Genomic DNA, 24,350 nt, shown 5'->3' with positions numbered 1-24,350 from the left:
TCGCTCCCCACACCATGATGCCGGGTGTTGGCCCTGTGTGCCTCGGTCGTATGCAGGCCTGATTGTGGCGCTCACCTGCACGGCGCCAAACACTCATACGACCATCATTGGCACCAAGGCAGAAGCGACTCTCATCGCTGAAGACGACACGTCTCCATTCGTCCCTCCATTCACGCCTGTCGCGACACCACTGGAGGCGGGCTGCACGATGTTGGGGCGTGAGCGGAAGACGGCCTAACGGTGTGCGGGACCGTAGCCCAGCTTCATGGAGACGGTTGCGAATGGTCCTCGCCGATACCCCAGGAGCAACAGTGTCCCTAATTTGCTGGGAAGTGGCGGTGCGGTCCCCTACGGCACTGCGTAGGATCCTACGGTCTTGGCGTGCATCCGCCCCACGTGTTTAGCAATTCGGCGGTACGTCCACCCGGCCTCCCGCATGCCCACTATACGCCCTCGCTCAAAGTCCGTCAACTGCACATACGGTTCACGTCCACGCTGTCGCGGCATGCTACCAGTGTTAAAGACTGCGATGGAGCTCCGTATGCCACGGCAAACTGGCTGACACTGACGGCGGCGGTGCACAAATGCTGCGCAGCTAGCGCCATTCGACGGCCAACACCGCGGTTCCTGGTGTGTCCGCTGTGCCGTGCGTGTGATCATTGCTTGTACAGCCCTCTCGCAGTGTCCGGAGCAAGTATGGTGGGTCTGACACACCGGTGTTAATGTGTTCTTTTTTCCATTTCCAGGAGTGTACATAAACGATTTGACGCACAGAATGGAGAGCATTCCGCGGTTGTTTGCTGATGATGCTGTGGTGTACGGTAAGGTGCCTAAGCTAAGTGACTCTAGAAGGATACAAGATGACGTAGAGAAAATGTATACTTGATGTGATGAATGGCAGTTAGCACCAAATGTAGGAAAATTTAATGCGGATCAGTAGCGCCCTCCTTGATACAGTCACGTCGTTTAAATATCTATGCATAACATTACAAAGCTATGTGAACTGTAAGAAACATGTGAGGACTGTGGTAGGAAAGGCGAATGATCAACTTCTGTTTATTGGCAGAGTTTTAGGAAAGTTCACCTGTAAAGGAGACCGTATATAGGGTGCAGGTGCAGGTGCGACGTATTCTCGAGTACTGCTCGAGTGGTTGGGATCCGTACCAGGTGGGATTAAAGGAACACATCGAAGCAATTCGAAGGCGGGGTGTTAGATTTGTTACTGGGAGGTTCGGACAACACGTAAGTGTTACGGGGATGCTTCAGAAACTCCAATGGGAATCCCAGAAGGCAAGGAGACGTTCTTTTCGGCGAGCACTATTGAGAAAATTTAGAAAACCGGCATTTGAGACTGACTGCCGAATGATTCTACCGCCGCCAACATACATTGTTCGTAAGGACCACGAAGATAAGATTAGCGCTCATACGGAGGCGCATAGAAAGTCGCTTTTCACTCGCTGTGTTTGCGAGTGGAACAGGAAAGGAAATGATTAGTAGCGGTACAGGGTACCCTCCGCCACGCGTTGAACTATGGCTTGCGGAGTACTTGTGTAGATGTAGATTTACAAACGTTTGTGTGTGTGTGTGTATGTGTTCTTACGAAATTTTTGATAAATAATCGAATACTTTTGAACATGGTCCCCGAAGAAGCTTGTGAAAATACTGGAGTATAATTACACACTTTTGGTCATGGCAGGTTTTCACAAAAAAAAGTACTGCACTATCATTGGGCGTAAAAATTTTTCCCGCCACTGCCATCTAGCACTTTTAAGCGCTGTGATTGGGTGAAAAATTTAAAACGTCCCTGCCACTGCTATCTTGCAAGTTTTTGTGATTTCCCGCCAACGTGACGTTACTGGGAAAAGGGTGGTGGCTTTTGTTATCATCGTGAGGACGTCATCAATAAGGGGGCTTGTGACATCACAAATGTAAACAAATTAAAAATTTTTGACTTTGAGAAAAGCGTGCCCGAGTTCCTATAGATATTACTATCCTCGCTTCGATTTGAGAAGTCCACCTCCAAAGTATCTGAAAGTATTTACGAAATATTCTCTGGTTCCTAACATGCCTTTGCTTGCTGTTTCTTCAGAAATTGAGGGAGTCCAAATTGTTTCTTATTAGATACCTCCCCCTTTGAAAAGCAGAAGTACAAATACTTTTCCAATAAGAGAATTTTTTGAAGGGCAACGACTAATCGGATAATACAAAATAAAGTCATCAATTTACTGCTTCAGACATTTTTTTTGTAAAAATGACAGAAGCAATAGATTTAATATATTTTTGTGAATTGCACCAACATATTTCGCATACCTTCCATGTATCTCAATCTAACATAGTTCACACAAGCTTCCACCATCTGACAAAGAAAGTGACGTACCCAGAAGACATATTTATACACCATCACCAAATATGTAAATGATGAGAGTTGCAATTCTCTGTGACAGGTAGACCGCCCACCAGAGTGGGTTAGTGATTCATATTTTGTGTTATTACCAGGTCTGGTAGGGTATATACGGGATGTCAACAGCGTCATACACAGATCAGCCAGAAAATTATGACCACCTACCTAATAGCCGGCATGTCAAGCTTTGGCACGTATGACAGCAGCGCCGCGTCATGGTACAGAAGCAATGAGGCCTCAGTAGGTCGCTGGAGAGAGTTGGCATCATATCTGCCCACATAAGTCACCTAATTGCCGTAAATTTCGGAGAGGGGGCAATGAGCTCTGACTCCAAGTTCAATCACATCCCAGATGTGTTCGATCGGGTTCAGATCTGACGAGTTGGGGGGCCAACACATTAACTGGAACTCGCCACTGTGTTCCACGAATCAATCCATCACACTCGTGACCTTGAGACATGGCGCATTAACTTGTTGAAAAATGCCAGTGTCGTCGGGAAACATGATCGTCACGAAGGGATGTGCATTGATCTGCAACCAGTGTGCCGTACTCCTTGGCAGTCAAGGCGCCTTGCACGAGTTCCACTAGACCCACGGAAGCCCACGTGAATGCTTCCCACAGCATTATGGAGCCGCCGTCAACTTGTCTCCATCCCGCAGTATAGGTGTCCCCTGGAAGATGATGGATTTGCGCCCTCCCGTCTGCACGATGAAGAAGGTATCGGGATTCATCACACCGTGCAACGCTCTGTCAGTGCGCCAACGTCCAGTGCCGATGGTGAAGTGTCCATTTTAGTCATAGCTGTCGATGTCGAGGTGTTAACATTGATACAAGCACGTGTCCCTGGCTGCGGACGCCCATTGTTAGGAGTGTTCGGTGCACAATGTATTGCGACACACTTGTACTCAGTTCAGCATTAAAGTCTGATGTTAGTTGCGCAACAGTTCACCGCCTGTCCTGTGTTACCAGTCTGCCCAGCCTACGACGTCCGATATAGGTAATGAGGAGTGGCCGCCCTACCCACGACATCTGGACGTGGTTTCACCTTGATTTCGCCACGTGTTGAAGACATTCACCACAACACTCCTCGAACACACGTAAAGTCTTACAGTTTTCGAAAAGCTCGTGGCGAGCCTCCGGTCTATCACAATCTGCCGTCCGTCCAACTTAGACAGATGACGCTCCTTCCCGATTCTACACACGGGTAGCACGCTTACCGATACTACATTCATCGTGCGTGTGTCTGACTAGCAGTCATTCCTTGCCAGGTGACGCGCTATTGCGTGGACGGGTTTATATCGACAGTAAGTCGGTGGTCATAATGTGGTGTCACCGCCAGACACCACACTTGCTAGGTGGTAGCCTTTAAATCGGCCGCGGTCCGTTAGTATACGTCGGACCCGCGTGTCGCCACTATCAGTGATTGCAGACCGAGCGCCGCCACACGGCATGTCTAGAGAGACTTCCTAGCACTCGCCCAGTTGTACAACCGACTTTGCTAGCGATGGTTCACTGACAAAATACGCTCTCATTTGCCGAGACGATAGTTTAGCATAGCCTTCAGCTACGTCATTTGCTACGACCTAGCAAGGCACCATTATCAGCTACTATTGATATTGATTCATGTACCATCAAGACCGACGTTCTTCATTAACGGATTAAAGTTAAGTATTCCACCAGCTACGTCCGTTTTTCTAAATTCTAATTTCCTTGTCCTGTTCCAGACCTCACGCCAGCCTGCGTGAGCTAAAACGCGTGCCTTTCGGCCTCCTCTAGTAACACGGTGTTGGCTCTCCTGCCAACCAAAACACAAAACATGTGTAGATTGGCTGATCACTGTGAAGGACACTGAGATGCTGCACAGTCGTGCAAAACAGTGGCACTGTTTGAAAATGGCCTCATTGAAAATCTCCGTTTGGTCTTCTGGCTGAATGGTGTAATTTCCAGAGGTGTGAGGCATTTGGATGAGACAGTTGCTGAATGTAGACACCGTGGGAGCTTGAGGGCAGGAACAGTCGTCGTCAAGGTTCTGGTCGACGCCGTTCGTTCACCACGAAGAGGGATTGCTGTACACATCGCAACCTATCCACATCTACATCTGCCATCAGAGAACAGTAATGGACTCCCCGCAAGATTCTATGTGATCCCACACCATTGCCCAGAGACTGGCAGCAGCCAAACTAGGGAATTAGCCTCCTACCCGCAGGCTGCCGTTAACACCACAGAACAAATGGCTGTATCCAGAACGAGATTTTCACTCTGCAGCCGAATGTGCGCTGGTATGAAACTTCCTGGCAGATTAAAACTGTGTGCCGGACCGACACTCGAGCTCGGGACCTTGGCCTTTCGCGGGCAAGTACTCTACCATCTGAGCTACCCAAGCACGACTCACGCCCCCTCCACACAGCCCTACTTCTGCCAGTACCTCGGCTACCTTCCAGACTTCACACAAGCTCTCCTGCGAACCTTGCAGAACTAGCACTTCTGGAAGAAAGGATACTGTGGAGACATGGCTTTTTTCGTCTTTGAAGACAACCCTTTTGCACTAATGACCACACTGAATGTGATCGTTTTGAAATCTTCTTTTAATCTTCTTTTTTTAAAACATTATCGTCGTTTCTCATTCCTCTATTTTACCGAAGCTTTTTTATCTGAACTGCCCCAGCGTTCTGATTTTAATCCACAAACTAGAACTTATATTAATCTTAGTTGTGTTAATGATAATATCAGCTGTTTGCCGAAAATTCACAAAGACACTTCCTCCCATCTCAAAAATTTTAAATGGTTGCTTACTGTGAGCTGTTGCTATGGTGTTCATTACACCATCAGAAACAAAATGTTTGCTCTCATTTGCTCTTTTTTCAATAACTGACCTGTTTAACAGTTACCAGTTTTTCTGTTGCTTCCCTTCGCTGAATTATTTATATTGTTGTACCGCTAATGAAGACACGCAACAGACAGGCTACAAAGAGGCAGGAGCAAGTGGAAGTGCTCTACGTCCAGTACTGTCAACTCGTGTAACGCAGTATGCACGAACAAGTCGTAGGAGTTAGCTCTCAGGCCATTTACTGGCCTTTGTAGCGCCTACATCAGCCATTACTGGAGATAACATTTCCAGTACCTGTTCAGATAGCACTTAACGAAGCAGAAAACACAATTTATGCAAAACTGGCGTGTAGCTGCTTTAGCAGATAACCCTTCAATTGCGGTGCTGTGGTGCGGAGGCCACACCCGGTCTGGTCGGCTCGTGGAGTGTGGCGGTGGTCAGCTGTCGGCTGTAACGCCTGCACCCAGTAATGCCGACGCACACAACCCCGCTTAGCACCGCGTGCCCCAGTTACGAGTGGAGTGGCTGCTCGGCGGAAGGCGTTAGCGGCACAGTGCAATGCTGGAATACTTGCATAGGACGACAGACTCTGGGAGAGGAAATCGCCCCAGAGAGCGAAGATGCAGGTCACCTGGACGCCCACGCCAGCATAGGGCGGCGATTGGCTTTACTACCCTGGCCATAATCTGCAGCCCTCCAGGGCAGGAGTCTGGTTGCTGCAGGAGTGATCCCGGATGCCTGCTCGCAGATCCGTACAGCTACAGAGCCAGGCGTACTTCTCTCACGTTTGTAGGTGCTGTCAGACTACGAGTACTTCTGTTAAAACATGGTTGTCGATAAGGGTTAGAAGCTCATTTGTTGTGCGGAAGCATCGCTTCCAGCCACGTATGGAATAACAGATCCGTGGCCGGACGGTGTAGAAACCACGTGGCCTTCCTGCAAGAGCCCCTCTTTCTGCTGCATTGACAGTATTGCAGTGCTCAGTCGTCCTGCCTCACAATGCATTAACAGCGCAGCTGCTGTAACCGGCACGTTGACGCCTAGTTGCACAACGGCTTCTTATGGCTTCTTAAGTTGAGCTGAGCTGCTATTTTGTACAGAACTGCCAAAAAAATGATGACGGGATACAGCTGCCTTGACAAGGACGCAGCTGAATCCCATTCGTTTCTATCCCAAAATCGAGTTACTGCTTTGTCTCTAAGGATCTCTTTTATTAAATTGGCCGTGGTTCATTCTGTTTGCTTGTGTATCTGATACAGTGCTCCATTCCTACAGATCCCGACTGCTTCCAGCCTTCCACAACTGTTTCAGGGTTCTGCAGGAGAGACAGTGATGGGACTGTGGAGTGGCCGTACCACCACTACGAGCAGACCTACCTTCCAGATCGTGTTACGATGAGTTTTTTGCTGTTGCATGTTGTACTCACTTCCATTCATCGCTATGCGGAAGGAACTACTCTGTTATGAAAGAGTGTCAGTGTGAATATTGCAAAAAATTTGTGAAAAGGATAACACTTGAGTGATAAAGTGTTTTAGGATACATCGTAGAAATGAGTCGTTAAAAGTTACCGAAATGCAAATTCCAATAATGTATTTTAAAATCTGACGAAACTTCACATATTCTTTGAAAATTGAGTTCTATAATTCCTAAAAACAATTAATGTAGCAGCTGTGGTATTTAGTGTCTACCTTCGTAGTTGAGTGGCTGCCATGGGGAGGAGCATATTTCACTTCCCAATTCTGCCGGGTGCTTTTCCTTGGGGGACGACTGGACCACCTCGTAATGCCAACCGAACAGCTACTTGAACGAGAAGCAAACAGCCGGGAAGCTGGTGTGCTGACCCTGCGCGCTTCCATACCACAGCCAAGTGACGCCATTGTCTGAGGATGACACAGCAGTCAGTTGGTCCCGATTGGCCTATCTCATTGCAGAACGGCGGTCTTTTTATTTATTAATTAATTTATTTATTTGCTGACTGTAATATTTATTGTTAGTGTTGTGGTCTTCTAACGTAAGAATGGTCTGGTGCAGCTTTCGACGATTTTTATGTAAGTATACTCGTATCTCCATAGCTACAGCAGCCTACATCCGTTTGAACCTGCATACTACAGTCAAACATTCGTCTCACTCTACCATTTTCTCCCTAGACTTTCTTCCATTACAAATCAATTACCCAGTTAACAGGCAATGTTGAGGACTTACACCGCACGGGCCGTCCACGTTCGACAGGTGCACTGGATGATCGATATCTACGACTTTTGAGCAAAAGAACCGGGGGCTGAGTGCTCTTCAACGGAATTCGTCGATCAAAGAAGCTACAGGACATCACGTGTCGCATCAAACTGTTAGAAGACGAATGCGTGATGCAAATCTTCGTTCCCAACAACCTCGGCCAAAAACACGTCGTTCACCACAACACTACGGAGTCAGTTAGAGATGGGCAAGAAATCATGCAGAATGGATGCCCCAGGATTGGCATCGTATGTTGTTTACGGACGAAACTCGAATCTGTTTACGCTCTGATAATCGCATGCAACATCTTTGGAGACAACCCGGTAATATCGAAGGCCTCCAACACTGTGTCCCACTTGTGCAACAAGGTGGTGGTAGAGTGACGTTCTGGGGTAGCATTAAATGGAACCACTGCACACCTCTCGTGGTTGTGGAAGGGCCGCGCGGGGTAGCCAAGCGCTCTTGGGAGCCTTGTCACGGTTCACGCGGCTCCCTCCGTCGGAGGTTCGAGTCCTTCCTAGGGCATAGGTATGAGTGTTGTCCTTAGCGTAAGTTAGTTTAAGCTAGATTAAGCAGTGTGTAAGCTTAGGGATCAATGACCTCAGCAGTTTCATCCCACAGGATCTTACCGCAAATTTCCAAAATGTCGTTGTTGAAGGCACTGCTCTACAGTACAGGGATGAGATTCTGCGTTCATTAGTGGTGCCATATCGCGTACGTTTTGGTGTCAATTTCATTTTGATAGTAATGATAAATCGCCTGATCATCATGCTTTTCTCGTTAACATTTTCCTTCAGCATACTAGAATCACCAGAATAGAGTGGCTTGATTGGTACCCGGACACGACCCAGCTGAAAATGTTTGGGATCCATTGAAACGAGCTGTTTTTCGATATCGACAACGACGACGTACTGTGTGAGACTTACGCAAAATCGCAACTGAAGAGTGGGACAACATAAACCAGGCCTGGGTTGACGATCTCATTAATGATATGCCACGATGGATTAAAGACTGCATCCGAGAAAGGGCAAGTTGCTGCACGTACTGGCGTTATTCAGGAGCGCTGTGAAAAACCATCCATGGGAAACAGACGATTTTGCTGTAACAAAAATGTTTTTTTTTTATTTGGTTGTCTGGATACATTACAAATGAATATATATGCATGCCTCAGAGACATTTTTTTTCTACGCCATTAATTTCGAAATAAAGGGGTGATGCAAATCTTTTGTTGATGTTTGTAGGATACTTTTTGTCAGCAGTGTATACTAATTTTATATCTCTATTCCAAAATCCATACTGAACACTATTTAACCTCGATAGAATCCTGCGGCATTTTAATCTATTAACTAGCACTTTTTCAAAATTCATATCCAGTACATTTATTTGGCAGATATGCTGGTTTGATTTAGTGATCCTTATCACTTACCTTTTTTTATAATGATTGCTTGTGCCATTTTCCAGAAATTTTGAAAACGCCCCTGTATCATGCATTCTGTGAATAATCTGCCTCAGGAAGGAATTACATTGTACAGGCTCCTCCGTTATGCCATCGGGACCAGGAGCTCCGTTATTTTTGATTTCGCATATGATATCACTTACATCTACATCCGTTCACTGGTATATGGCACCTGCATTGTAACAAGGCTCTTCGAGCTCCTCTTTCAGTTCTTTTTGTGATATTTAGTGTTATTCTTTTCGTCGTCATGCTATGTATACAACATCGTTCAATAACATGACGGTATGTTCGACAAATGATACCTCTATCATATAATTAAGTAACGTAGTAATCTGAACACTAGTGCCAATAACCGCTATGAGAACTCAGGTTAAAGGTAGTTCTGTGTCCTGAGCACTTTATATCATGGCTAATAATGTGCGACTTCAATTATTTTCTGAGAACTTCAAACCAGCCATGCCGTGCAGTTTGTTATGCCTTGATTTTGAGTTCTCATTCCGTCTGATTATACACACAGTTTCTATTGTCTTCCTAAATTAATTAAATAGACTTAAAAAGCGGAAAATATAAAAGGAGTTACGTCTTGCCTAGCTATGGATTAGCGACAGTTCTCAAAACAAGCCATAAATGTCTTTCAGTTTTATCAGCGTAAGTGGATTTCCTCGGCTTTTCTGTGAAAACTTGTAATATTTCTCGAATTATCATTTTTCATTTCCGTTTTGCATGTCTCAGTATGCTCGACCGAAACAATAAAAAGTGATGGAAACATGTTGTCTCTTTCTGCAAAATCTATGGTCACAGATGAGGGTAGGGGCGCAAAGGTGTCTCACCAGATGAAAATGTGTGAGTGTCGAATATAACCACAATTCGAAGCTCGAGAATCAGCTTGTCACAGGTTTTCGTAACTTTCTTTCAATTCACGATTATAGATGTCATTTTTCGGAAATTATTCACTTATTCATTCATTCACACATAGTGTTCCGCAAGTCCCATCATGAAGCACAGTCTTAGGGATGTGGAACGATTTGAGCTATACATTAACAGGCAGAGGTAGCTACTGCAAGCTGCTTGTATAAGTATACTAACAGCAAATTATGAACATTGGTAATTATCAGTATAACACTTGAAAAAAGAGGATATTTGGAAAAAATCTACTTCTCCTCCTCTTACACCATTGAGCTGTTGGTTTTATCTAATAGGGGAAGTGTCGTATGCTGGAAACCTTTCACCTCTAACCAGCTCTGTAACAGAAGTTTAATATATTGTCTTATTTCATTTCCGTGTGCATACCGTGTGGAGTCATTCCAGATGTTGAAAGGGTCCTCCCGGATGCCATGAAGAGCACAGGGCGCAGCCAACTGCAGGTGGTTGCTCACTTCGGTACCAATGATGTGTGTCGCTTTGGATCAGGAGAGATTCTCTCTGGTTTCGAGCGACTAACAGAAGTGGTAAAGGCTCCCAGTATTGCTTGCAACATCAAAGCAGAGCTGACCATTTGCAGCATAGTCGACAGCACCGATTGCGGACCTCTGGTACAGAGCCGAGTGGAGGGTCTGAATCAGAGGCTCAGACGGTTCTGCGACCGTGTAGGCTGCAGATTCCTCTACTTGCGGCAAAGGGTGGTTGGGTTTCGGGTTCCGCTGAATAGGTCAGGTGTCCACTATACGCAGCAGGCGGCTACACGGGTAGCAGGGGCTGTGTGGCGTGGACTGGGTGGTTTCTTAGGTTAGAGGGGCTCGGGAAAACACAAGATGGGCTTCAGTCCCAAAGGGTGCAGGCTGAACACGGGAAGAACATAGATACAGGAATCATTGGTATAACAGTTGTAAATTGTCGTAGCTGTGTTGGGAAAGTACCAGAGCTCCAAGCGCTAATAGAAAGCTCTGATGCTCAAAACGTTATAGGCACTGAAAGCTGGCTAAAGCCAGATATAAGCTCAGCCGAAATTTTTGCGAAGAACCTAACGGTGTTCCGAAAAGATAGGCTAAACACGGTTGGCGGTGGCGTGTTTGTTGCTGTTAGAAGTAGTTTAACTTGTCGCGAAATTGAAATAGATACTTCCTGTGAGTTAGTATGAGCAGAGGTCATTGTTGGCAACCGGAATAAAATAATAATTGGATCCTTTTACCAACCTCCCAGTTAGGATGATACAGTTGCTGAAAGGTTCAAAGAAAACTTGAGTTTGATTTGAAACACGTACCAGACTCATACGATAAAAGTTGGTGGTGACATTGATTTACCCTCGATATATTGGCGAAAATACATGTATAATTCCGGAGGTACGCATAAAATATCATCCGAAATTGTGCTAAACGCATTCTCTGAAAATTATTTCGAGCAGTTAGTTCATGAGCCCACGCGAATAGTAAACGATTGTGAAAACACACTTGACCTCTTAGCAACAAATAATCCTGATTTAATAACCAGCATCAAAACCGATATAGGGATTAGTGAACACAGGGTTATCGTAGCGACACTGAATATTGTAATCCCAAAATCCTCGAAAAATAAGCGAAAAATATACCTACTCAAAAAAGCAGATAAAAATTCACTTGACGCCTTCCTGAGAGACAATCTCCACTCATTCCAAATTAATAATATAAGTGTAGACAAGATGTGGCTTAAATTCAAAGAAATAGTATCGGCCGCAATTGAGAGGTTTATACCAAATAAACTAACAAACGACGGAGCTGATCCTCCTTGGTACACAAAACGGATCAGAACACTGTTACAGAAATAACGAAACAAACATGCCAAATTTAAACAGACGCAAAATCCCCAAGATTGGCGATCCTTTACAGAAGCTCTAAACTTAGCGCGGACTTCAATGTGAGACGCCTATAACAGTTTCTACAACGAAACTTTGTCTCGAAACCTGGCAGGAAATTCAAAGACATTCTGGTCATATGTGAAGTATGTTAACGGCAAGAAACAATCAATGCCTTCTCTATGCGATAAAATGGAGATACTATCGAAGACAGAGCTGACAAAGCATATTTACTAAGCACATACTTCCGAAATGCCTTCACAAAAGAAGACGAAGTAAATATTCCAGAATTTTGATGGAGAACAGCTGCCAACATGACTAACGTAGAAGCAAATATCCTCGGAGTAGTGAAGCAACTCAAATCACTTAATAAAAGCAAGTCTTCTGGTCCAGACTGTATACCAATTAGGTTCCTTTCGGAGTATGTTGATGCATTAGCTCCATACTTAACAATCATATACAACCGTTCGCTCGACGAAGGATCCGTACCCAAAGACTGGAAAGTTGCACAGGTCACACCAATATTCCAGAAAGGTAGCAGGAGTAGTCCACTAAATTACAGGCCCATATCGTTAACGTCGATATGCAGCAGGATTTTAGAACTTATATTGTTTTCGAACATTACGAATGACCTCGAAGGAAACGGTCTATTGACACAGAGTCAACATGCGTTTAGAAAACATCGTTCCTGTGAAACACAACTAGTTCTTTATTCACATGATGTGCTTAGTGCTGTTGACAAGGGATTACAGATCGATTCCATACTCCTGGATTTCCGGACACTGTACCACACAAGCGGCTCGTAGAAAAATTGCGTGCTAATGGAATATCGTCTCAGTTATGTGATTGGATTTGCGATTTGCTGTCAGAGAGGTCACAGTTTGTATTAACTGACGCAAAGTCATCGAGTAAAACAGAAGTGATTTCAGGCGTTCCCCTAGGTAGTGTTATAGGCCCTTTGCTGTTCCTTATCTATATAAACGATTTTGGAGACAATCTGAGCAGCCGTCTTCGGTTGTTTGCAGATGATGCTGTCGTTTATCGACTAATAAAGTCATCATAAGATCAATACAAACTGCAAAACGAGTCAGAAAAAATATTTGAATGGTTCGAAAAGTGGCAGTTGACCCTAAATAACGAAAAGTGTGAGGTCAACCACATGAGTGCAAAAAGTAACTCGTTAAACTTCGGTAACACGATAAATCAGTCTAATATAAAAGTCGTAATTTCAACTAAATACCTAGGTATTACAATTACGAACAACTTAAATTGGAAAGAACACATAGAGAATGTTGTGGGGAAGGCTAACCAAAGGCTGCGTTTTATTGGCAGAACACTTAGAAAATGTAACAGATCTACAAAGGACACTGACTACACTACGCTTGTCCGTCCTCTTTTAGAATACCGCTGCACGGTGTGGCATCCTTACCAGGTAAGACTGACGGAGTACATCGAAAAAGTTAAAGAAAGGGAGCACATTTTGTATTATCGCGAAATATGGGAGAGAGTGTCACAGAAAAGATACAGGATTTGGGCTGTAAATCATTAAAAGAAAGGCGTTTTTCATTGCGACGGAATATTCTCACGAAATTCCAATCACCAACTTTCTCCTCCGAATGCGGAAATATTTTGTTGGCACCGACCTACATAGGGGGGAACGATCGCCAAGATAAAATAAGGGAAATCAGAGCTCGTACGGAAAGATATAGGTGTTCATTCTTTCCGTGCGCTATGCGAGATTGGAATAATAGAGAATTGTGAAGGTGGTTCGATGAACCCTCTGCTAGGCACATAAATGTGATTTGCGGAGTATCTAAGTAGATGCAGATGTAGATTTTTAAATGATTACGCTCACTTTTGGTGTGCCACAGTCTTTCTTTGAAATCACAAAAATGTACAAAAATATTCCAAAGTACAATTCGGTCATGTACCTAGGTACAAATACCCTACTTAATATTAAGACAGTTGCAATTGAGAAAATCGTGTCAATACTGTATTTGATAGCCTGTCTATTACACTATTTGAGAGGACTGGAAAGTAACAGCCAAACAGTTGCAGAATTAAAGGTTGCTTAACCCTTTACCATGGTTTTGAGAAATATAATTTATGGATCTATTGAACAAATTATTATTAAATAGTTCCAAATGTCAAACAGATAAGAAACCAAACTCGATAAAACAATTTTATAAATTTTTAGAAAAGCATACTCACTCGCAGAATCACATATTGGCAACAACGGATGTTCGAGCAAAAAGCTTCTTGTGTAGTACAGTGTGCACGTCAACCACAAATATCAACAGTTAAAATGCGTAATCGAAGGTAGTGGCCCAATAATGTAGGGCTTCGTCGTAAAACATGTAAAATAAAGCACATGTAGCGTTAGATCCAGCAGACATGAAATGTGGCACATGCAGGGCTAGTGACATGCGCTGACTAACCGAAATGTGCTAGCACTAACAATAGGTAAACAATGGTAGGTGGCACTATTCAACTGTAAATGTCTGAGTCAGCAAGTAAAATGGTTAATAGCGAGAATGAAAACAGAATGTTACTAATTAAAATAAAAAAAAGAGGGAAGAGGTGGGAAGCATTAAGGTCATACGGCATGTAGAGCAAGTTGGTTCAGGTAAAGAGAGTTAATTGTTTGCAACTACGTGCATAAAGCAGGACAAGAAGAACTTGTAAATAAATATGGAAACGTGCCAAATAACAGTATCTAACACAAAAGCGCTTAGTAAAACATGTTAACATAATGTAAAAAGGAATAAATGCGTAGATCCCTTTTAAACAGCACTCAATTAACATAAAAGAACACAAACTTATCAAAATGAATGAATATAAAGGATTAATACAGGAAAAAAGGGAGGGCAGAGGGGGCGAGGTCTTGGAGTAGGGGGTAAGTATTACCTGTTTTTCTTGTTGTTGTTGTGGTCTTCAGCCCTGATACTGGTTTGATGCAGCTCTCCATGCTACTCTATCCTGTGCAAGCTTCTTCATCTCCCAGTACCTACAGCAATCTACATCCTTCTGAATCTGCTTAGTGTATTCATCTCTTGGTCTCCCTCTACGATCTTTACCCTCCACGCTGCCCTCCCTTGATGCCTTAGAACATGTCTTACCAACCGATCCCTTCTTGTAGTCAAGTTGGGCCACAAACACCTCTTCTCCCCAATTCTACTCAATACCTCCTCATTAGTTATGTGATCTACTCATCTAATCTTCAGCATTCTTCTGTAGCACCACATTTCGAAAGCTTTTATCCTTCTTGTCCAAACTATTTATCATCCATGTTTCACTTCCATGCATGGCTACACTCCATACAAATACTTTCAGAAACAACTTCATAACACTTAAATCTATACTCGATGTTAACAAATTTCTCTTCTTCAGAAACGCTTTCCTTGCCATTGCCAGTCTACATTTTATATCCTCTCTACTTCGACCATCATCAGTTATTTTGCTCCCCAAATAACAGAACTCCTTTACTACTTTAAGTGTCTCATTTCCTAATCTAATTCCCTCAGCAGCACCCGACTTAATTCGACTACATTCCATTATCCTCGTTTTGCTTTTGTTGATGTTCATCTTCTATCCTCCTTACAAGACACTGCCCATTCCGTTCAACTGCTCTTCCAAGTCCTTTGTTGTCTCCGACAGAATTACAATGTCATCGGCGAACCTCAAAGTTTTTATATCTTCTCCATGGATTTTAATACCTACTCCGAATTTTTTCTTTTGTTTCCTTTACTGCCTACTGAATATACAGATTAAACAACATCGGAGATAGGCTACAACTCTGTCTCACTCCCTTCCCAACCACTGCTTCCCTTTCACGTGCCTCGACTCTTATAACCGCCATCTGGTTTCTGTACAAATTGTAAATAGCCTTTCGCTCCCTGTATTTTACCCCTGTCACCTTCAGAATTTGAAAGAGGGTATTCCAGTCAACATTGTCAAAAGCTTTCTCTAAGTCTACAAATGCTAGAAACGTAGGTTTGCATTTCCTTAATCTATCTTGTAAGATAAGTTGTAGGGACAGTATTGCCTCCCGTGTTCCAATATTTCTACGAAATCCAAACTGATCTTCCTCGAGGTCGGCTTCTACTAGTTTTTCCATTCGTCTGTAAAGAATTCGAGTTAGTATTTTGCAACTGTGACTTTTTAAACTGATAGTTCGGTAATTTTCACATCTGTAACACCTGCTTTCTTTGGGATTGGAATTAATTACCTATGAAGTAAAATGTTTGATTATTACTCCACTACATACCAACAATCAGTAAGTGGCAACAAATTATGTAAAAGTATTATCAAAAACTAGTTGACAGTTGTATACGTCCTGAAACACAATCTGTTGGAAACTAACACAGATTTTAGCTTACAAGAGAGATATAATTGTTTTGATATTAACGAAACTCACTTCATTTGCTAATGTCACATGCCCCATGCTAAAAGACCTTCTTCTGTCTCGAGGTACAAGATGGAATTCGACCAACAAAGTATGACTTAATCGTCCACATATTATATAATTTGTTTTAAAAAGATGTAGAATTTTACTGGCTATAAAATTCGGTAACTTAAGAGTTAATAATATCGTCCAAATAGCTTTAACATATTATATACCACTTAAATGTGTAGAGCTCTAAATATTTACAGACGATGCATAAAATACAGCTCACAAAAACAAAATCAGCAGGCAATAGCGGAAACTGCTTATGGTGGTCTCTAGTGTGATTCTTAAGTCGGTTAGATAATAACACCAACCAGGAAACATAATGTGTTCCTAGGTACAAGATCGTCAACGTACAACACTCTCCCCTACATGAAACAAAGCCCTTTTGCACCTTTACACACAACATTATCAACTGTTTATAGCCGGCCGCGGTGGTCTAGTGGTTCTAGGCGCGCAGTCCGGAACCGCGGGACTGCTACGGTCGCAGGTTCGAATCCTGCCTCGGGCATGGGTGTGTGTGATGTCCTTAGGTTAGTTAGGTTTAAGTAGTTCTAAGTTCTAGGGGACTGATGACCACAGAAGTTAAGTCCCATAGTGCTCAGAGCCATTTTTTTGAACTGTTTATATATGGCGAAGTCAATACCTGTTTGATACATACCGAAAGATGAGGCGCAGTGATAGGCCATTAGAACCGTATTCAGGAGGACAGCGATTTAAAACGCCGCCCGGGAATCCAGCTTAAAGTTCTCCGTAATTTCGCTAAATCTCTTAAAGCAAATGCTGGAATGGTCCCATCAAAATTGCACGGCCGATGTTTTTCTCCTTCATTCTCCAACGTATGGTTATACTCTGTCTCTAATGACCTCGTCGTCGACTTATGTTGTTTGATACAAACATCTGAGTTAAGCTGAATTTATCATTTCTGAATTCCTATATTTTGAGACATTATAGAAAGAGTGGCTTTTACTTTTTTTGAACATCGGAGGATAGTAAATTTCTCGCATGGTATCTACCAGCAACGTGGTGTAGACTTTTTCCCTGGATGACAAGATTTCAATCTGAAACGTAGACAGAGATGCATAGTGTATTAAGGAAGTTATTTAGGTCTAGTATTGTTGTTATTAACGGCGCAATTGATACGAAGTTCGCTCTTGTTACTAAGAACAAATACAACCAGTGACTAAGTGTACTGGCACGTAAGTGTAAGTATCCCTATGTCCAGAAGAGGCTTCTACAAGTTGTTGTAAACTTTACATAATATCCTTACTGCACGCGTCTGTAGAATCAGTTCCTTTTTTTAACCCTTAGAGGAGCGCAGAAGGGTGAAACGGGCCACAATGAAAATTTATTTCAGAGATGGGTACGTGGAGAAGTGACGAACCGTTGTGTTTGTTGCGAGCGAATGGCGGCGGCTGCGTCGCAGCTTGCGAGGCAGCGTGTGCCCGGAGCCCTAAGCCGCCGGCCGAGGTGTCGCGAGGTAACAGAGCCGAAAATCCCCCGCATCCACGCCAAGCCTCAAAAACAACTTTCAGCTTCAAAGGGCACAAATCGTTAGAAGCCTGGTTAACGGGAGCACTGGGAAGCCCGCTCCACCCCGAGTTGCATTTGCGTTATTACTCGACGGTTCCGCACTTACCCGCCACAAAAAGTGAGCTCTTCCTCCTCTAGCTCCCGTTTCACTGTGCCTGCTACACAGCACCTCCCACCGTGCAACTCTTTTACGAATTCTCCTGCAAATATTATTTCTCCTGTGACTTAGTCCTTACAGAGAGGTGTGGGCAAGAAATGGGAAGTGTACTTCCCAACAGGTGAAAATTAGGAAGCTGTTCTACAGACACGCTCAGAAGCATTAGCTAAATATTTTCTCGAAATTGGAAACAAATATTACAACAGTTTCCTACACATGCAATTTGCCACTGAACGACAGTAAAATGCCGAAGTAATGCTCTGCAAAAATGGTGGATTTTCTTTAAACTGCTTTCGACGAGTGTCGGAAAAAGTCTCGCAGCACCGAGTCAATGCTGCCACCCAAACTGTAACGCTTTGATCATAAGGAGAAAGTCTAGTTGCTGTACGAGAACGTATTTTTCCATGCCTGTATTCTTGGAGATGCTCAGTCACCACAAGACGATCAGCCTGCAGCACTCTCTGCTTCCTTCTGAGCTACACCAAATAACAGGCAGAGCGCTGGCCAAACATGGCATTCAGTCCACTTCCCTACTAGCCAAGAGAACTGCACCAGTACAAGACATCCTTTGCCTCAGTATTCCTAGACTTCATCAAGTTCCTTGTGAATGAAAAAGCAGTTACCTCGGTCGGCCAAAATGAAGGATTTCAGAACGCTACGCAGACCACCAATACCACGTTTAATATTACGATTTTGACAAATCTGCTGTTGCCAAACACAGCCTCATCAGCAAACATATGATAGTGTTCCATGTGATGTAAATTTTATCCCATGTATCCACCTACTGGGATTCTGTCATAAAAAAAGCTGTGGGGATCAGAATGTGGAGCAACACCTAGATCTAGGACAAAGGCTACACCCTTAGTGGTTTAAGGAAACGGGTGCTTGATGCTGAAAGAGTACAGAAAAAATAAGAAGAATTATCCACATCTAACGAAATCATCATCGATGCACAGCATTCGGCCGTGACAGACATCGACACAATCTGTGGTAGCTTAAAAAGTGGCAAATCATTCGGCTCAACTTGTAATCTCCCCCCCTCCCCTTCTTCCTTCTTCCATCTATTATCCACATTTAACAATTCCCAGTGCAAGTAATTAATAATTAAAGTCATTTATGAAAATTTGAGAGGAGGGAAGATTACACTAAACTTCCAAGTTTACTTAGCTTGTCATGTTGAGATGGCTCCAGGTCTTCTTGTCAAGGAGTCTGATTCTTGAAGTTGAAAATCTAACATCAGGTCCTCACGGTTGGTTTGAACTAAATAAATTGGAAGAGTGTTGTTGCAGAATTTTTTACGTAAATATATTTTCCACTTATTTTCTCACATTTTAGTATAACGTACAGTATTTTGATTTCTCACATTAACAAAAAAGAAATTATATTGTTCGCACCTATTATACAAAAAATACGTCGACACCTACTGTTGAGGAAAAGTAATGCTAGAGGAAGATAAGCTGTTTTCATTTATATTTGATAAATAATTCGACAGTATGCGAGCTGAGTTTGACAGGTTCTGATAATATCAATTCTGATATGGATTAATATAATAACAGTGGTGTTATGTGCTGATTTAATCTTCTTTTTTAATCATCTTTAATTTAACCTGCTGCTGGCTAATTTGGTTGCTCTTCTGGATGAGCTCTAGCGTTGATATGCGCTGAGGATATGGGACAGCAGAGACACACGCTGAAACCAACCCCAGAGAGCGGAGGGAGTGCATCCTTGATGGAACTGGTAGCGGCGAGGGGGGATCGACAAGTAGAAACTGCCCTTGTGTTGTCTTGGGGAAAGTCGTCCAGCCTACTAATGTCCACTTCGGATGGCCGAGCTGGGCGCATTCATTCTACATGAGCGAAACCTGCCTCGCTGGAGGTTGGCACCCGGACTGTTCTAAGAAAAGTACATTCCGCTGACGAACACCTCCTGGCTCTCCAAAACACATAGCAAGGCAGTTCTTACATATTGCAGGTTTAGAAGGTACCGCAGAGCTGATGGAAAGCCTGGAACACAGTTTTTTAGTTTTTCCCCATAACCTGCGATGCAACTCTAGCTGCTGCTCGAGAGGGCACCGACTGGTGAAAGTGATGTGGCATTAGGAGGATGTAATACATTGTGAGAAGTTCTTCGTAAAAGTGGGCAGAAAATCAAGATTATTGGTTTTTATTAATGGGAGATTTTGTTACGAGGAAACAATTACGCCTTTCGCGGACCTGTATAATTTTAAGAGGATTGGTTGCCAGATGTTTGGCTGGAATAAGAGAGCACTCAGTTCTTTACTGACTAGAAATTTGGGGACTTCGTCTCTGGACTTGGCGCAGAATGCATCAGTACTCCGTAGGCTTCACTATAATGTGGGACAGCACACTCCACTAGCAGAGTGGCCTTCAGTTTTCACTTGGCAGAGAGGTTCTAGCGATGTGATTTATGGCAGCCAGACACGGTATCACCGACTTGCTTATATAGCACTGAAGATAATATAATGGTAAGCATAGCCTGCAACTTCGCATGTTAGGACTACTGTGAACTAGTCTTCGGATTCACTTTCCCACATTCGTCTGTGCATTCTCAGTTGCATGCGCTTCTTAGGTTCTCCAGCCACACAAACAATCACTGTAATTGAAGTGTAGGCAAGCCAAGTTAAATTTCACAAATTAAAGTTTATGATCATGAGATAATTCAGATCCCACTAAGTAACTTTTCCAACTAACAGTTCACTTACCTGCTTCTCATAGTTAGTATTCTGTGTTTTTAATTTTACTGATTTCATGACTTATTTAGTTGCTTCTTCATTCTCGTGCCTTTTTGTAATAAACTAAAGATTTCGCTTAAATCATGTCCATGTTTAATATTTTTCAATGAGAAAATGCGTGTCCCGACGTAAAGATTCACTCCTAAGGCCGAGATCTTTCATAGCTTCTTCCAGTGTTAGGTCTTAAGGGTGTGACTGCATCACGATTAATTTCGATATAGTTAACTTCAATCGCACACAAACGGGGTTTCGCAAGCTTATGAAAGTTCCGTGACTTCGTGATGTCTCCATGACATAATTCGGGCTACTAATTAAAGTACCTAACGGCCTACCGAAATGTGTTGATGATGACGACAAAGGAAGTCTTCGAAAGCTAGACATTACATTTAAATTTGTCGCAACAAGAAATATGTGTAGCATTTATACAAGACCAGTTATTGTTTGATTACACGATTATCGACCAGACGCTGCAAACAGTCACATCCATTAAGTATCTGGGAGTACCGCTAAGGAGTGATTTAAAGTGAAACGACCACAAAATACGAATCGTTCGAAAAGCAGGTGCCAGACTGAAGGTCAGTGTAAGTAATCTCATGAAATGCCGTCCATCCACGAGAGATCTGTCATAATGTCCTTGTTCGACCAATACATAGCACTGCTCCTCAGTCTTGAAGACTTACCAGCTAGGCTTAATACAGGAAATGGGGAAGATACCACGAAAGCCTCACAGAAACTGTCATTGAACTATAGTGGCAGACATTACAAGAGAGACGTTGTGGATTACGATGTAGTTTTCTCCTGAAATTCCCGGAGCGTACGTTCCTAGAACAGTCAAGCAGCTTCTTGACTCCATCTATACATATTGAAAGGTTAAATAGATTACAGTGCAGCTGATGACGATTAATACGTATTAACGCACGTCCGACTAAACCTTAATTGTTTAGGAGAACATTTCACTGATATTGACTGTGAAACCACACCTGAGTAAGATTTATAATTTAAACAGATGTGACTAATACTGAGTATAGAAACGCAACTGACTAACAATGAATACACAAACGCAACGGACTGATAATGTATATACATTTGACTATTGTCATTATTTACGTTTGGGCCCTACTAAACCACGTGATGCACAAAAAGGGGTTTGTCTTAGGTTTTCCTTGTGACCATTGTACTTTCACGCTCTCAGAACGGGCCCTTTTGCGCTCGTCAGACGAAGCTGTTCCGGTCTTCTTGGGATTTTCTTCCAGGTCACTGTCCAATAGTGAATTTTCTGTCCAAAAACCTTTTTTTCTGGTATGTCAGGTTGTGTTATTTCTGCTTTCTTCACGCCTTCCTTGGCAGCACCGATCCATTTTATTATTACAATTTTAGCTTTACTGCTGGTGCCACAGAATTCCACGATCCATCTAGTTAGTCTGTTTGGTTCCATTCTTTTAATATACCCTTAGAACTTTAGCCTTCGTTTTCTCATATCCGAAAAATTTCGGTACACTTTTCAATTTCTGCCTCTGCTCTTAGCCTGTATGTTCCCTTTTCAGTATAATTTGAACGTAAAATTTGATTTCGTGTATTGTGAAATGTAATTTTTGCTATACATGTCTTTTGTAACCCTCTAAGCTGTTTCTATTATGCGAGAACGGATTTCGTAACCAATATTTTCCAGATCAGTTTCCCGAAAAGTTTCCCCTAAGTGTTTGAACTGAGAAACTCTCTCGATTTTCCCATTTTTAGTTTTTCGAATTTCGGATACCAGGCACTTGACATACATGTATTTTCTTTTTTCAAATGACATTTGGGTCCCTGCTCTTTCTACTGCTTCTTTAAAACTGTCTTATTTGTTTTTCCGCTGTTTCTGTGTCCTGACGAAGAATCGCCGGCTCGTCTACAAAAGCTGAACAGTTATCCTAATATTAGTTCCTTTAATTCGATTGGTTTGTTAATTTTATGCTCCGATTTCAGTTTTCGCCACTCTTTAGCTACTTTTGCTCAGAAAGAGTTGGAAAGTAATGGAAAGAGTCCACCAACATGTCTCACTCCTGTTTTAATTTAAAAATTTTCCGAAAGTTCTCCCCTGACTTGTACCTTAGATTTTGTGCCATTTAGTGGTTTTGACATGCAGATCTTGTCCTTTCAGAATGTGGAAGAGAGAATTACGATACACAGAGTCATAAGTTATTTTGGTACAAATTATTCTCATATTATAAGTTACTGTTGCCTGAGAATTAGTGTCAGAACTAAAATTTATTCTGGATAAGTTATATTTGGTCCGAAAGCCGCTTGATATTCACCCATTGTATGGGATAGGCAGAAGGAAAATCGCTTTATAATTATTAACATTCGTCCTGTCTTCCCTTTTATGTCGTGGATGTATGGTTCAAATGGCTCTAAGCGCTTTGGGACTTAACATCTGAGGTCATCAGTCCCCTAGACTTAGAACTACTTAAACCTAACTAAGCTAAGAACATCACACACATCCATGCCCGAGGCAGGATTCGAACCTGCGACCGTAGCAGCAGCGCGGTTCCGGACTGAAGCGCCTACAACCGCTCGGCCACAGCGGCCGGCTCGTGGATGTATCAATGCAGTTTTACAGTCAACCGGAATTTTCTCAGTTTTCCAAATTATTTGCATGATCTGTATTATTTACATTAAAGTTTTTGGATTTGCTGATTTCAGAAGTTCTGTAACTATTCCGTCTTCCCCAGATGCTTATATGCTTAACAACGTTTTCTTCATTTGGCGCTTGTGAAGCTGGATTGATTTTCGGGCGAATTTTTGATAGAAATCTTTCTGTGGATCACGACTATTTACAAGTTTTTTTAATATTTAAAAAGTTCGCTTGGTTTTCTTGGTTGTTAAGTGCCAATTGCCCGTTTTACTTCTTGGAGCAGAGATTTTGGGACCGATATCAATTTACCTTTGTTTCAAAAGTTTTATAAAAACGCCTGATGTTGTTTTTTCTGACGTTTTTTTCAATCCACAGAGTTGATTGTTCTCATACTCTCTTTTTGTTTGTATGAATAATTTTGAAGGTTCTTTCTAGATTTTATGATTTGTTCCTGTTCCATGTTTTGAATGACTAGTGTCGTGATTTTGCTGCCTGCTCACACTCTTCATTCCACGAATTGTGTTTTTTCCCTTTTGTAAAGAAAGTTTGTTTTGAGCAGTTCTGTTAAACTTATCTTTGATTTATTTCCAATTTTGGGCCTGCGTTTTGTTGTGTTAGTTTTGTTAATGGTAGTGGTAATTATTTGTTTTAAATTATTGTCAGGTTATGTAGTGATCCGTGTCAATATTTGCTCCTTGTGTACTTGAACATTAAAAATTTCTTTGTATTGTGAATACAGGTTTGCGATATGATGAGTTTGTAATTCACCTATACACTTACTGGGTGATCGCCATGTTTTGCTTTTATTTTTTAATTGTTTTCCTCATTTTTCTATTTTGTCCTAACTATGCATTAAAACCACGCATTCGAAATTTTACACGATTCTGTGGAATTTTAGAGATTGTATGTTCCACTATCTTTGTTTTCTTTTAAGAGACAAAGGAATTAGAGACATCGGTTGCAAGTGGGCATTGATTTAAATCGATGGAGGAAACTGAAAATTTGTGCCAGACTAGGATTGGAACACAGGTCTCCTGCTTGCTAGGCAGATTGCTCATTCACTACATATACAGGGTGTCCCAGCTATCTTGTCCACCCAAAATATCTCTGGAACAATAACAGCTATTGGAAAACGACTTTCACCGGTATCAATGTAGGGCTGGG

At 42.6% G+C, this 24,350-nt stretch overlaps 1 protein-coding gene across 1 annotated transcript in view; it reads left to right on the top strand.

The window, feature by feature from the left end:
* The window catches only part of LOC126249513 (homeobox protein SIX6-like), a gene marked incomplete at its 5' end in the record, with an annotated part of 369,292 nt that overhangs the window by 260,725 nt on the left and 84,217 nt on the right, over positions 1-24,350 (top strand). The gene's annotated exons all lie outside the window — the stretch shown is intronic.

Source organism: Schistocerca nitens, chromosome 3, assembly GCF_023898315.1.
Source record: "Schistocerca nitens isolate TAMUIC-IGC-003100 chromosome 3, iqSchNite1.1, whole genome shotgun sequence".
Classification (NCBI taxonomy): Eukaryota; Metazoa; Arthropoda; class Insecta; order Orthoptera; family Acrididae; genus Schistocerca; species Schistocerca nitens.
The sequence above is the reverse complement of the archived record's forward strand: the minus strand, read 5'-3'. Positions and strand labels throughout refer to the sequence as shown.